We start from the raw sequence: 16,097 nt of genomic DNA, 5'->3' as shown, positions 1-16,097 counted from the left end.
ATTTTCTAGAAACTCCTATCTCTTCAAGCTCAATTAAACGAAGAACTAGCTAAGATAATAGTTCTGGATGGAAACAATCTCACAGTTTTGAATCTGACTTTGACATTAAACGTACCATAAAAAACCTTTCTGCGACCACAAGAGCAACAAAAAGGAAAGAAAGGCTTTCACATTTTAGAATTTTGATGGAAAAAAAGATGTAAAGATGGTGTTTTCATGGATTAGCCAACTTGATGATTGTTTTTCTAGGGAATAATTTTCCAAGAAAGATAAGGTTAAGTGTGGTGCAAATCACTTGGTCAAAATTGCATCATTATGGTGGAATGATGCAAAGATGGTGTTATCATGGATTAGCCAACTTGATGATTAATTTTTCTAGGGAATAATTTTTCGATAAAGATAAGGTCAAGTATTGTGCAAACCACTAGGGAATAAAGAAGATGTGTAATCCCACACAGATTGATCTAGAGGAACCCTAAATTATGCATAGTGGCAAGATAACCAAATTGAAGACAATGTAGTAGTCTGACTCCATTAGTATCCATGTAGTTAAGCTACAAAGGTGAGGCAACTTAAACAAGGAGCTGGGAAAGAAAGTAATTCATCTCAGTGTAACATCACTGCATACAATATGTCTCCAAGACTTATCACAACGGAGAGGTCAAATTCACAAGTGACCAGAGACATCAATCAACATTAACACACTTCATGTGTCCCTTCTCAAATGCAAACTTTGCTGATAATTTCTATAAAGCATAATCTGTTAAGGATGGATCATCGCTAGGATCAATGTCACAGGCATAGCCAATTGACAATTGTATTCAGAGTGTAGATCATTTCCAAGATAAATGTCAAGCATAGTAGCATCATGCAATTCTATAAACCTACATTAACTAACAATCTTGCATATGACATGTATTCCCCCCTTTAATTAGTCTGCATTATCAGGAGCTTGTGTTGCATAGGTGGAAACTCCTAAACCATAATCTGAGGTGGTAACCGCATAAGTGAAGTGAAGGTAAGGTGACCAAAATGAACGTGTTGGAACTCCGTACCATGTAGAACCTATGATGTGGAAACAATCATTGCATCAGCATGAGAATCACCACTCCTATTAGACATGTCAAGCCTATAAAGGCCATTGCATAATTTGCCAGAAAGAAGAAGAGCATCAGAATTAGTTCTATCATAAATGGAGCATCAGTAAATCAGAAAACTATATGTTAAAGCTAGCTTTTTGCAAGTGTTGAGATAAAAATTAGTTCTCACAGATGCAAGGCACACATAAAAATGTTAGCAAGAGTACATGTGTCCTCACAACATGATGTCAGCTCCACATTTTCATTGACTGCAATGGCATAGGATGCATTATTAGCACACAAAACTACACCACCTGATAGAGCATCTCTCAAGGTGGTAAAAAGGTTTTTGCAAGAAGTAATGTGCTTTATAGTATCCAAATCAAAGTAGAATCAACATTTAACAATAATATACAAGAAGAAAATAAAGCACTGCATCTGACTGTTAAGGTGTCACTGATGTTTTCGGACATTTTACACAACAAAGAAATGGGCAAACTGAAGTATATCACTAGCTTCAAGTGACTCAGAGAGTACCTCAAATGTATGCCCAGTGCAAGTGCCTCAATCTATAGGCTGAAAGCTATAAGAAAAATCAGTGACCATAGAATCTACACGTTGGAATCTAACGTAGAATCGTTGGAAGCTGACGTGGAATCAACAGGTCGAAAGCTGACATGACATCAACAAGTTAGCACATTGTAAGCTGACGTGGCATCACCAGGTCACAAACTCACGTGGAGGTGGAGTTGTCAGTTAGCTGACTAGAGGATGTAGAGCCAGCTAACAGACAAATGCTAATGCAACTATCAGACATAATCTAAATCAGCTGATCGGATGGATGCTGAATCGATTGACAAAAGCTGAAAGCCAAACACCAAATGTCAAAGTCGAAAATCAAATTTGAATGCCGAATATAGAGAGTTGAATATTGTAAGCTGACGTGGCATCACCAGGTCACAAACTCACGTGGAGGTGGAGTTGTCAGGTCAGAATTAGCTGACTGGAGGATGTAGAGCCAACTAACAGACAAATGCTAATGCAACTATTAGACATAACCTAAATTGGCTGACCGGATGGATGCTGAATCGATTGACAAAAGCTGAAAGCCAAACACCAAATGTCAAAGTCGGAAATCAAATTTGAATGCCGAATATAGAGAGTTGGACCTTAAAGGCGACTAATGAGTTGAACCTTAAAGGCGACTAATGAGTTGAACCTTAAAGGCGGTGGCTGATGAGTAAACCCGGCCAATGGAGTAAACTCGACCAAAATGCTCCAAGCTGTTGAAGACTGACTGCTGAAGTAGAAGCCCCCAATCAAATGCCTAACATAGAGTGTTGAAGCGGAAGGCTAAATTGAGTAAACGTGATAAAGAGAGAAAACCTGGGCAACTGCTAAATGCTAACAGCTAAGGATTGAAAGCTACTTGCCTAACATAGAATCTCTAATAAAATGTTGAACACTAATGGAGCTGAAAGCTGAAAGTTGAAGTTAAATTGTTGAAAGAGGAAAGACAAGTGATGAATGTGCTAAGCGTCGCAACTGACTGAAAGATGAAGCCAAATGGTTAAATGGCTGAATGATGAAGTCGAACGCTAAAAGCGCTAGAGAGGCTAAAGCCAAATGACTGAATGCTAAAGTTGAATACTTTAATGTGGAATTCCTAAAGCCAAATGGATGAATGCAAAAAGCGAGACACTGAACGACTAATTGGGCAAAGCCAACTGATGCACCTGATCGAGCACCTGATCGAGCAAAGCTGACTGATGCAGCTGATGGATGCAAAAGTCCTATGCCGATAGTAGCTTAAATTAGATCAATCTCTATAATCATTAGATCTAAGAAAATGTCTAAATCAAATATAAGCTCTCTAGATCCATATGCATAATCCTACCTCTCCTACAAGATCTAGTTTCAGAAAAATCATCACTACTCTCATGCACTATCCCTGACTGCACAGATACCGAAGGTTGATTTGCTGACCAGGCAAAATCGATGGACACAGCTAAATGGGTGATCGAGTACAAGTGAAGCTGACGACTGAATGTGCAAGTTTTGAATGAGGAAAGTCAAAGCCTAAACTGTTGACTAGTCTAAGATAACTAATATAGCTTAATGGAAAGAAGAATTGACAAAGAAAGAAGTCCAATGCCAAATGGAAAGTTAAATGCTTGACTGGGCTAAATTGACAGACGTAGAAGTCCAATGTCAAAAACTAAAAGCCAGTACTCAAAAAGAAGTAACAATAGAAGGCTTTTGAAAGCTTGATATCTGAGTGTAGTGCTAGTGTGTGGGGTTGCTCAAAATGTATAGTAGCAAAAAGGAAAGTTGACCAATGTACAAAGGAGGCAAAAACCATAGATCTGTGAAAGAGCAAAGTGTAAGATCTTACCCAAGATTAAGGCATAAAAGATGCATGGATATACAATGGCATAGATGAATCACACCAACAATGTACTGAACCTTCACCACTTCACAAAAAATCTGATGGGTTGGCAAGCTATGTGCTCTAAAAATAGCTCTAAAAATAGCTCTAAAAAGCATAGTAGGTGGCCACACTAATGAGGAGAGCATCAAGGCCAATGATAGAAAGTCGAGGCAAGAGTAGACATGAACATCCATGGAGGGTGCCGACAGTCAAATGTACGTAGGTTCCAAAACCAAGACACTAAACACTTTGATACCAATGTTGGATGAGGGAGAAGATGCTCTGCACACTCACATAGACACACACGTACGCACAATGACAAATATCGATGCTGGAAAGTACTCAATGATAATGATAACAAATGAGTGGAGTACAACAAAACAATAGCCCTATGGTTGATGTGGCCAAATATAAGAGTGTGTTCATATGGGGAAAAAACCCCTGCCACCAGCATAAGGCAAAAAGTTCTTGTGTGTGTAGGGATGTTCACACTAGGGACTTCAAGGCTAAAAACTCTCCCACTAGGTACACCCATATGGTCTATTCCCATTCAAATTACAACTAGAAATGTGAATGATCGTCTTATGAATATTGTCCCACTACTAATATTCAAAGGTGATTACATGAAGATCCCGATCTTCATACATGTGGTAGTGTTCCTTAAATCCAATAATATCATGACTCCTTTGGTTAGTTATATTCCCACTACCCTAAAAAGATGTGGCATTCTTGTTAAGATATTGAGCTTAACTAGTGCCGGTAGACATTGATGACCTGCTCTACAAGATAGCTTCCATACTTACACTAGTTGAAATGCAAGCAAGAGTGATGAGCTATGGTGGATCAAATGCAAGGATCAACATGATTAGCATGTGATTAGATGATGATTAAGATGAGATTAGCGAGCAAGTAACTAAGAGGATAATGTAGGCATGGATACTAAAAAACCAGCAATTTCTCATTAGGCCAATGCCTCAATTTATAGGTTTTACATCCACAAGATGCCAAGCATCTAATCCCATTGATTTCTTCTTGATTTGTGCCACCTCCCCTACATCTGGGGACTCCTTTTCCTAGAATCTTTCCACACCCCTATATTTACTCATGGTACTCTTGATTCTCTCATCAGTAGATTCCTCTCACCTTTTCACTGCTACCCACTTAATTACAGACTCCCTTTTACAGTCTCTTGCTAAGGGCTTGTTCCCGCACACACCCATTCACTTGCATATTTCAACACCTCCCCTCAAGTGAATAACTCTAGCACACCTGGACCCTATACCAGGTTTCCCTCTTACTTGGTAGCCCGCGCGACTAGTGCCTCAAGTCCCTAACTCATAGTCCTTGACACTATCTCTCTATGTGTCCAAGGCTACTACAAGTGCATGTGACCTTGACTAAAGTGCTCACACATACATCTACCACATGGCCTACATCATCGGTGGCTCAGAGGTGGTTTTACTCTGTTGGGGCACGTTACATTGGGTTGTGGGGTTTCTCTCTCTTTCTCTCTCAGAAAAGATGTTCTGACTCCTCTACCTTAGGAGTCTCCATGAAGTTTGCCGATGTCGATCCTTCTTCATTTGGTTTGCTAGCAGTCTCTAGCCATGTGTCTTGGCTTCCCACAATTGTGGCAAGTGAAGGTCCTTCCTCCTCGTCCTCGTCCTCGTCCTCGTCCTCATGCAAGGCCTCCTCGGGTGTAGAATGCTTTCTCATTCCTGCTCTTCCACTCATTCTCCCAATTCTCCTCTGGACATTCATCTCTTCCCTCAACTAGCCCCCATAGATTTTTCCTCATGAGCAAATACACGGTCTTTGTTTGCCATGTATGGAACTGCGCCTCGTTAAATTTAGCTATTTCTTGTGCGCACTGCTCATGAGATGATGTGAAGGGGGTCTTACCTCTTGATCCAATTCAAGATTAAAGGGTAGTGTCTACCCTTTTACAACTCCAATATGATTGTTAATGATGATTACAACAAGTTTATCAGCATGAATTCACCAAAAATTACATAAAGTCAAGGGTAATTGATTTGTACTGAATGGTTGGGATATCAAACCATCTTCGAATTGCAATCTAAAGTGATAGAGATCTGTATTAGATACCCAATGGTAAATTTGAACCATCAATTGTACCAAAATATAGTGATTAGTGCTAATTAATCACACTGATCAGTGAAATAATCCCCTGTTTTGTGTGCAAACTAGAGTGTACGGGGAGGCTAGATCTGGTGCCTTAGGTTTCAAATTAGCTCAAATCCTTTCAAGGGAATTAATAGCAATTAGTCTAGTAGAGGATCAAGCCAAGAAACAAAATATTTGACCAAACATTGAATGCTTAATCTCTGATTTTCCAAAGTAACATGCAGATTTGATGCAGAGCTTGATTCCACTTCTCCTTGAAGAATTTTTGAAATCTGAGATCATAGGCTTGTAGTTGAAGATGCATTGGATAAGGAAAAGGCAATGTCTAGCTAATGAAAGGTTAAGGGGCTTAAGTTGGAAGTTCATGCATTACTTAGGCCTATATAACCATGAGTTTAGGGTCTATTAGGATATGGTTAGGTGGAGAATCAAAGTAGTCTTACAAGTCCCTTGTGTAAGTGTAGATCTACAAATCTCTTCAGAAAATTGGCGTTGGCAAAATCGCCAATTTCTTAAAGATCTACATGGCGGTTTGACGAGCTGATGCAATGGGCTGAAGCGTGGGGAGTCTAGCTAGGTGTTGCTAAAGGCTTTTTATCCAGTTTGATGGCTAAAGGGAGATCAAGTCTCTCCAGCAGCAGCAGGGGGTGCAAAAAGTTAGTTGAAAAGAGCTTTTAAAAATGGATTAACTCTTAATTATGATTAGTAGAGTAATTAGTAGGATAATTAGGCTAAAAAATCAAATGAATTCTAAGCTTGGCTCTGATACCAAGTTGAAATGCAAGCAAGAGTGATGAGCTATGGTGGATCAAATGTAAGGATTAACATGATTAGCATGTGATTAGATGATGATTAAGATGAGATTAGTGAGCAATTAACTAATAGGATAATGTAGGCATGGATACTAAAAAACCAATAATTTCTCATTAGGCCAATGCCTCAATTTATAGGTTTTACATCCACAAGATGCCAAGCCTCTAATCCCACTAATTTCTCCTTGATTTGTGCCACCTCCCCTACATCTGGGGACACCTTTTCCTAGAATCTTTCCACACCCCTATATTCACTCATGCTATCCTTCATTCTCTCATCAGTAGATTCCTCTCACCTTTTCACTGCTACCCACTTAATTACAAACTCCCTTTTACAGTCTCTTGCTAAGGGCTTATTCCCACACACACCCATTCACTTGCATATTTCAACAACACTAGTAGTGGCATGATTGGTGAGATTATGGGTGATATATTAACAATGGTTTACAAGCTTTATGATAGTTGCTTTAGTGTTCTAGAGTTATGGCATAGTTATAGTGCTAATAGCAACATGTTGATGAACTCAGGTTCACACTATGGACTAAAACTTAGTGTTCTACTGTTATGAAATAGTTATAGCACTAGAGCAGAGCAACTAATGTAGTCAAGTTCACACTATGGACTAAACTTTGGTGTTCTAGGGTTATGGCATAGTTATAGCGTCAACAAACTAATATAGTCAGAAGGACCAAAATTTTGTATTCTAGAGTTATGGCATAGTTACAGTGCTAGCATAGCTGATGTAGTCACGTTCACACTATGAACTAAACTTTGTAAGTTATAATAGGATATTACTTTGTAAGTTATAGTAGTCAGAGAGTAATTTCCCTTATAGTATGTACTTGGCTGATGTGGTCATATGCACACTATGGACCAAACTTTGTAAGTTATAGTAGAAGAGAGTGCTTTCCCTTATGGTATGTAATCTTATCTCTTTATGTTATGGTTGTAGAGAAGAGAAGAGAAGAGAATAGAAGAAAATCTAGCGATCCATCTTTCTTGTGTGCTTATCTACTCTTGTGTGTGTGTGTGTGTGTGTTTACTTAGAGCTCAATCCCATCCTCTCTCCCACCACATCCTCTCTCCCACGTTCCTCTCATGGTATCAGAGTGCGAGTTCTAGAGTTATGGGTGAAGGAAAAAGGCATGGTTATGTGCAATTAACTACATTAATTGAAAATTTTGGGTGTTTCAAACATGATTCAGGCACATTTCAATCCCTGTTTAGACAATGCAAGGTTTTTGTAGTTAGGTACTATGGAAAAATACTATTTTGGAATTGTTTTTGCCTAAACTATGGTTTTTACAGAGTGGTAGTGTGAATTTGGTGCAATGACATCTTATGCACATGTTCTAAGTGTTATAGTTGTGGATATATATACATTTATTCTGGTGACTTGTTGTGACTGTTTGAGTAAGCAAAAGTGGCACTAGTGAGCTCATTGTAGATTGCATAGTGTTGCAATTTACATATAGATAACTCTGATAGATTATCATAAATTATAAGCAAGAAGTTGAATACGAATAACTTCCAAGAATGGAATTTTAAGTTGACCAATTTCCTTATGGGAAAATAATATTGGCAGTTTATCTCACAAGGGATGAAATGGACCCAGACATTATTGAAGAAAATCCCACCCCACAATAGGTATGCAGGCATATAGAGCATGGCATGAAAGATTTAGAAAGGTGATATTTAATTATATGTCAATGCGATAGACTCTATGATGATGCATATACAGGATACCTATGGAGGCTTGGGACACCTTGGTGAAGATGTACAATAAAAACACTCAAGCTTAGAAGATGCAGCTAAGCAGGAATTGCATATTAATGTAACTAGAGGGAAGTTAAGTACAAGATTACTTTTGTTGAAGGTTAAAGGGCTTACAAATGCCCTTACTTCTATTAGATCACCAGTGGGATGATGACGATATGGTGATTACCTTGAATGGTCTTAGTAAGGAGTATTATAATTAACTTCAAAACTCGATTAGAGTTCGAGAGAAATTTCTAGATTTTTAGGAATTGATTGCTCTCATCATCCTTGAGGAGATGAATCTTGGAGGATGTTCATCCTCCAGAATTTTCAAAGGTTCATCCTCCAAAAATTCACATGAGCAAGACTTCTACTCAGATATAGGTAGAGGTAGAGGGAGATCATCATCTAGAGGATGGAGTCACTTGTCGATTTGGAAATCAAAACCAAGGGGAACAATAAAAACAAGAAAATCTATCTATGGAAGAGGCCACTCTAGAGGTAGAGGGACCTAGAGAAGGACAAGGTGGTTGTGGTAGTAAAGAAATCAAAATGCAAGAAATGTGGAATGCTATTATTGTAATAAACCAAGACACATCATAAAGGACTACTATAAAAAACAGAATGATATCAAAAGTGAAAATCCTTGCAGTAAGGTAATTATGCATCATCTTGGGGCTATTACAGGAGATTTATAGAATAGATTTCAAAGAAGGTCACACCCTTACATAATTTGTTAAGAAAGGAAGCACAGTATTAATGAACATCACAATTCTAGGAGTCTTTCTTTAGAACTTTAGAATATGTGGTAAAGGCACCCATCCTTGCACCCCAGATTAAACAAAGGAGTTTCATCTACATACAAATACATCCATTGTTGCAAATGAACAAGTAGAGGTCACAACTAGGATTTTATACTCCATCCTTACGTGCATGATGGTGGTAGCCTATAGGCAAGACTGAGATGATAGGTTGGTGGAAGAATTATGGGCCTATAGGATTGGACACAAGGTAAAAATAGGTCAAACCCCTTTCCTGATCATGTATGGAACTTAGTCATCTTTCTAATTGAGTTGGAGTTTCCATCCCTCTTAGTAGCTTTATTTGAAAGAATAGGAGAGCAAGATTCAGTGAACCAAAGGTTGCTTCATTTGGAATGTTTTAATGAGATCCGAGGGGTGTCTATAGGATGTCCTTATACCAGACAAAAAGTTTACCATGATAAGTTTCTCAAGCCAAAGATGTTTAAAGAAGGTGATCTTGTCCCCACTTATGATTCTAGTTATGGTAAGTTCCCACGAAAACTCTAGCAAAAATGATGGATGGAACCATCCAAAGTAGTGGAAATAATCCAAGTGATAGAATTTCCTTTACATATCTATGGATATATTGCCTCAAGAAATTATTTCCCCCATACTAATCTTGATAGTCAATACCCGTTTGCAAGAGAAGCAAGTTTTGTTGGTGTGTTCCTTAATCTTCTTACTAATGATGGTCCTAGCAGCATAATAGCCATGATCTTGTTCTCGACTCCAAAACCCCCCAAAACTTTGTAAAGATTCTTTGAAGACTTTGAAGAATATTTATTCCATTCTAACCTTCCTTGTTAAGAGTCATTATCTCTTCCTACAAAAGTTTACATCCGTGCCTCTTACACTCGAAAGTTGCTTCACAGACAGTTACTCCTTTACCTTTACAGTTGACAATCATGTAAAGTTTCTTATCTCTGTTCCTTGTTCAATCTCCTCCCTTATTAATCCCTTATGGAGGAAAAGAGGCAACTCCCTTCTAAAGGAACCTTGACTAGGGAAAAGGTGGAAACACCCTCTCTTCAGCTTCATCTATCCCTCCCCCTACTAACCATGATCTCAGCCTTAAGGATCTGACCTTGGTTCCCTAATTCTATCTTGGATTCTTTTTAGAAAACCCTCTTCAAAAAGTTTCTTTCCACTTCCCTCCTTGTTGGGTGATATTATCAGGATTGTTTATCACCACCTTGGGTGGTATTTTCATGATTATTTATCACCTCCCTAGGTGATATTATCATGATGGTTAATCAACTCCCTAGGTGGACATTGTGTTAGTCTTATCTCTAAGAACCCCTTCTTTCAATACTACCTCCCTGGTGGGTGGGCATGTGCTAGTATCTACGTCAAAAGTACCCCTCTTACTTCAAGTAACCTTGCCAAAAGGTTTATGTGTCAAGTTCTACATTACTAGACATAGCGTACGCCCCCCTAATGGTTCCTAATCCTTTCATGAGACTCCTTCCTAGGTGTTCCTTGTTTTAAGTTTATCCTTGTTCCTTGTTTTAAGTTTATCCTTCTCCTCCACTTGCTGAGGTTGTTCCTTGACCACCACATCACACCAAAAATTACCTTCTTTTCCTTTGGGTCGTACAGCCGATAACACTTTGAATCCATACAGTAACCCAAGAATATTCTCTTCCTAATCTTGGATTATGACTTGTTTCTTGATGTGAGTCTGGAACATGCACAAAACAGTTAACATCCAAAATGATGTGTGTCTTAAAAATAGGTATAAAATGGTCACATCCAAATGTTATGAAATATGTAATTGAGAGTTTCTTCCTTGAATAAGCTTCACGAGGTGTCATTCCCTTCACTGCCTTTCTGTATATCATGTTAAGGATATGCACTAAAACAATGCTAATTGACTCGGTCCAAATAGAAATCTACATTTCTGTCTCTGAGCATACTCCCCGCCATCTCCTCAACTATGCAATTATTGTGATCTACAATACCAATTTATTTCAAATTATGAACAATTGTCAAATCTCTCTTGGTCATGTGATCCTTGCAATAGGCATTAAACTCATTTATGTGAATTATCCTCCTTGATTTTTTTGAAACTTCATTAGCCTCTTTCACATCTCATTCTCTACCAAGCTATGCCATATTTTGAAACTTCTAAAAGCGTCTTCCTTATCCCAAAAAAAAATAAACCCACGTCTTCCTCCTAACGTCATCAATCAGTAACAAGAAGTAGGAAGAACCACCCAATGGAGTGATTGGCATTTTACCATAAAGATCTATATGTACAAGCTCTAGTGAGAGGATCCTTTGCAGCACGATTCTTACTTTCTTATGGAAATGCACATTGATGGTCATCATACAAGCTCCACATACATTTAACATCTCACAATCCCAAACCTTTGCATGTCTTTTAAGACTACAAAACTCAAGTGTTCAAACCTTTCATGTGCCCTAGCTTGCTTATACTGACATTGATAGGATGTGAAAGTTGACAGGTCATATAAGTTGTTGCGCTAAAATGAATGCCTCTCTCAACAATGACATTTGTGTTGGTGTATGTAATGATATACCAGTCTTGTTTGAAGAGAACCTTCAAGTCATGGTTAGCTAATGGCCACAATCAACACAAATTCTTCTTTATGTAGCACATAAAGGATATCGGACAAATTCTTAGTATCACACCGTTGCTACAAAAAAAAAGAAATGTACTTGAACCCATGGCTAGGCATTTGGCATTGTACCCACATTGCTACCAAGAGGAACTCTCTCATAGGCTTGAGGAAGGTATACCATCCTTTTGTCGAGATACTCCACTATCGATGACCCATGAACCATCGAATGTTGAGAAATGTTCTGCCTTTAACATATTCCTTATGTTACCACAAATAGCTTTAATTTCACTTCAGCACTGTTCCTCCTGAACTCCTCCTTCAAAGGCTTTAAAGTGCTATTCTTCTCATCTACTTCCTTTAGACTACATGATTTGACCACATGACCAAGCTTGTCATAGTAGAAATACATTGCCTTTGCTTTCTCCTTCTTCTCCAAAGCATTTGGACTACCGAAGCCCTTTCCCTTACCTTTCTTTGAATTTGTGGAGAATGTAAAGAAAGGAAAGGGGAAGGGCTCCATAACCCCAATGCTTCCTCTCAGAAGCATTGGGGTTATTGGAGCCCTCCCCCTTGCCTTTATTTGCATTTATAGAGACTACTACAATATCACTACTGTCATATCTGGCTTTAAAATGCATCTCCTCCACTAGTATTGCACCGAACTCCTCAAAAGTAAGAGGCGGGTTTAGTAAGGTCACCAAACTGTTATACTTCTAGGGTAACACTTGATGCATCTCCATGCTAGTTCTTTTCTGGTCTTAGTGATCCCCACCATCATCATTTGATCTTACAAATTCTTTATCCACGATATGAACTGATCTATTGCTTCTCCCTTCGGAATGCCTTTCTGCTACAAACTAATTCTCAAGGTTTTAAATCCTTATCTGATTCCTCGTCTCATATTGATTCTTTACAACTTGATTTTCTTCTAAATATGTGGTAGTATGCTGAATCATGATCATCACTAACTTAGTGAATGCTAGTGACGGTGGCACATAGCATATCTACATTTCTTCACCTCCATGCCAAAGCAAGATTTGGCAGTATGTTTTTGTAGTGGATCTATTGGATTCAGAGTAGGTCTCGACTTTGCATTGACCACTATTATGGTTTCCCATAACTCATATGAATCAACATAGACCTAATGTTAAAATTACAAAGAGTGTAATTTGTCCCATCCAATGTTTCATTACCAAAATCTGGAGGACAAGCATGAGTGGTTGTTTTATTTGCAAGTTAGGCCATCAGTCCAAATTTGCCTCCAAATAGAAAACTACCCTAATACCATGTAAGAAAACATAATAGTGGAAGAAGTGATGAAAAGTGGGAGAGAGGAGAGAACGAGATTAAAGCATAATTAACATGAGAATAAGGAGTTTCAAAGGTTAAGTACTTCATAATGGATAATAAAGCCTAGTTAATGGAACTAGCACAAGATTAAGAGAGCTTAATCAAGACACAAGAGATAGTGCTAATCACACATGCTTATTCTCATTAGCTTGAGGTTTTTAAATAGTCATGAAATGATAGATCAAATGTTACCAAGTTTATCCCATAACCATCTCCTTGATTTACTCCACCTTTTCCATGAATATGTCTACATCCCTTGATTCTTTCAATCATCCCATCTAGCTTATCTTTCCTGCATCATGACTTACATCAAGCTCGGAATCTACCCTTTGACTTTGGCATTCACTCTTCTTTACACTCACAATAACCTTTGATCAATTGAACATTTTCCCCTTTTACATCTATAAATTTATATGTCCCCATGTCCAATATCCATGAACATAATCCATAACCTTTCCAATGTTAAATCTATCAAATATCCCAAATAAATGTCCAAAACACCATCCCATGTCTAAGATCTAGCTATCAAATGCACCATATATATGTGCTTCTAATGAGTGTGGAGATGGACATGGGTGAACCATATTCCAAGACCCCACCTAGGTTCTGTCATGGTCATCTTTGGGCTCTATGTGAACTCTCAAGGTTTTTACAAATGTCAAAATCAAAATGCCAAGGATAAATTTTTTATCCCTCTTGCAGCTCTCCAAATTCTACTCTAATGACAATTTTTTTAAAAATGTGCACACATGTTCTCAATACTTGGATGAGGCCAATTAGGAGCCACATCACCATAACATATGTCCAATTATCCCCCTTTGGCTCCTAAATGGCCATCATAGGGCTCTTACACAAGAAGGAGACATCAAGGAAAAACAATTAGGAGGCTGGTTTTAAAAAAAACCGAGAAGCTCCAAGATGCATGCCACACAAACAAACACCAACAGGATGGTCTGCAATGGAATCCCCAAAGCCGAGTTGAGGATGAAGGAACAGAACCCACATTATGCTTAAGTTGATGATTATTTCATACATAAAGCAGGCCATGTGAAGTCTAAATACCTCCAACTTGATAAAGACCATGAAAAACCATATGTTGCAAAAACATTGAACGAGCCTTGATGACTTGCAAAGGTATCCCAAGTCAACACTTCCACTCCCCCGACTAAGGTTTCATAAACCCTTAGGTTTTCAAAAAAAGAAAGTAAAACTTTCTTTCTATGTGTGGATCTAATTTGTATGCAAGGTGTTGTAAAGTTCATTCTCGATATACTTTTGAGTGAGCTGGTGCCCCACCATTGTGCTCAGTAGCTACTGTGCAACAGCTTCTTACTCACAGCTCTAAGCAAAGTTAGATCTCAAAATGATGTAGGTGGTGGCAGCTTCTTTACTTTAAAATTCACTTTTTTCTTTATTGCTTGAGGGATTGGTCTGTTGTGCTACTATTGTTGCGTTGCCTACAAGTTACTGGTGTACACTCTGCTTTCTCTCATGATTGTGGCACCTAGAGCTCCTGCAAAAGCTATTCGTGAATTCCTTGGTGTGAAAGTGCTACTAGGTACTTCTTATCAGATCTGAACGAAAACCCAACCAAAACTAATTCTCTTAACTCTGTCTATTGATGGAAATTGGGAGAGAGGAGAGAAGGAGATTAAAGCATAATTAAATGTGATCAAGTTCATCCCATAATCATCTCCTTTATTTACTCCACCTTTTCCAAATGAATATCTCTACATCCCTTGATTCTCTCAATCATCCCATGTGGCTTATCTTTCCTACATCAACACTCACATCAAGGTGGGAATCTACCCTTTGACTTTGGCATTCACCATTCTTACATTTACACTCACAATTACCTTTGATCAATTGAATTTTTGCCCCTTTTACATCCATAAATTCATGTTTCCCACGTCCAATGTCCATGACCATAATCCATCACCTTTACAATGCTAAATCTATCAAAGATCCCAAATAAATGTGCAAAAATCCATCCCATGTCTAAGGTCAAGCTATCAAATGAACCATATATATGTGCTTTTAATGAGTGTGGAGATGGCCATGGGTGAACCATCTTCCAACAAGAACGATCAACAGTGTAGAGATAAATGGAGAGTAAATAATATCATTGCTTGTAAGTTTTGATTACAAAGTGATGGTTGTCCACCCACTCGTGTGTAAGGAGATTTGATGGAAATCTAGACAAACTGTGGATCGATGAAGTCTTGTTTATAAGAGCTCTTGAAGAGAATGAACTCGATGAATTAAGGCTACCAATTTAGTCTATATATAATACCTAGGGTCGACATGGAAATAGGTCGACCATGTCAACCAACATATGATTTGGTCCAAAATGACCAACCAATCATATCATCTAACTGGGACCATATTAGACAATAACTAAGTTCAATAAGTACTTAATGCAGCTCCTACAATCATCTAAGACCGTTGTTAGGCAAAACCAAAAGCTACCTCTATAGCAAAGAGCCTCACCCAACACCTCCAAGAACACCTTAGAGAGAGGCAAAGAACCAACGCCCATACCCCGAGAGAAATCACTAACACAGCTTCCTATCATGCAGCTTGGGTTAATAGCCTTCTTGGGCTAACCAATCCACACACACCACTTGCAAGAGCACCATAATCACTATACCTATTAGAAGCCTTGGTCTGACAGTCTCTCATAGGCTAGCCTATACAAGGCCTCTGTGTTCAAAGAAGTGAGATGTAGAAAAAAAACTCATATGGTGACGAAGAAAATTTTTACACCATGATTAGCATTTGTCTAAGGTTTTTGCTCTCCTATATGAGCTTCACAGTCCTCTCGTATCCTCTCCCCACCACCTCTATCTAAAACTTCGAAAGAAAAACTCTTGCCATAGCAACAATCACTCCTAGCACATTTGGCCCGCCAACTTTTCATGCATGGACTCCACATTTTTTTGTTTTTTTTCACAAAAGCAACTATTGCTAATAATAGGAAGAGTTTGAGCAGACTTGGAATATGATTCCTAGTCTACGTATCTCCATTACATATTAAGGCTAGGTATTTAAAACAGTTTAAACCTTCCCATGTAACATATATGCAAAAACGTAACTTAGTTTACCCATCCCCCACTCTGATGATCATTCATGAT

This window comes from Cibotium barometz, chromosome 58 (assembly GCF_041138505.1).
Source record: "Cibotium barometz isolate CiBa-2024 chromosome 58, ASM4113850v1, whole genome shotgun sequence".
In the NCBI taxonomy this organism is placed as follows: Eukaryota; Viridiplantae; Streptophyta; class Polypodiopsida; order Cyatheales; family Cibotiaceae; genus Cibotium; species Cibotium barometz.
The sequence above is the reverse complement of the archived record's forward strand: the minus strand, read 5'-3'. Positions refer to the sequence as shown.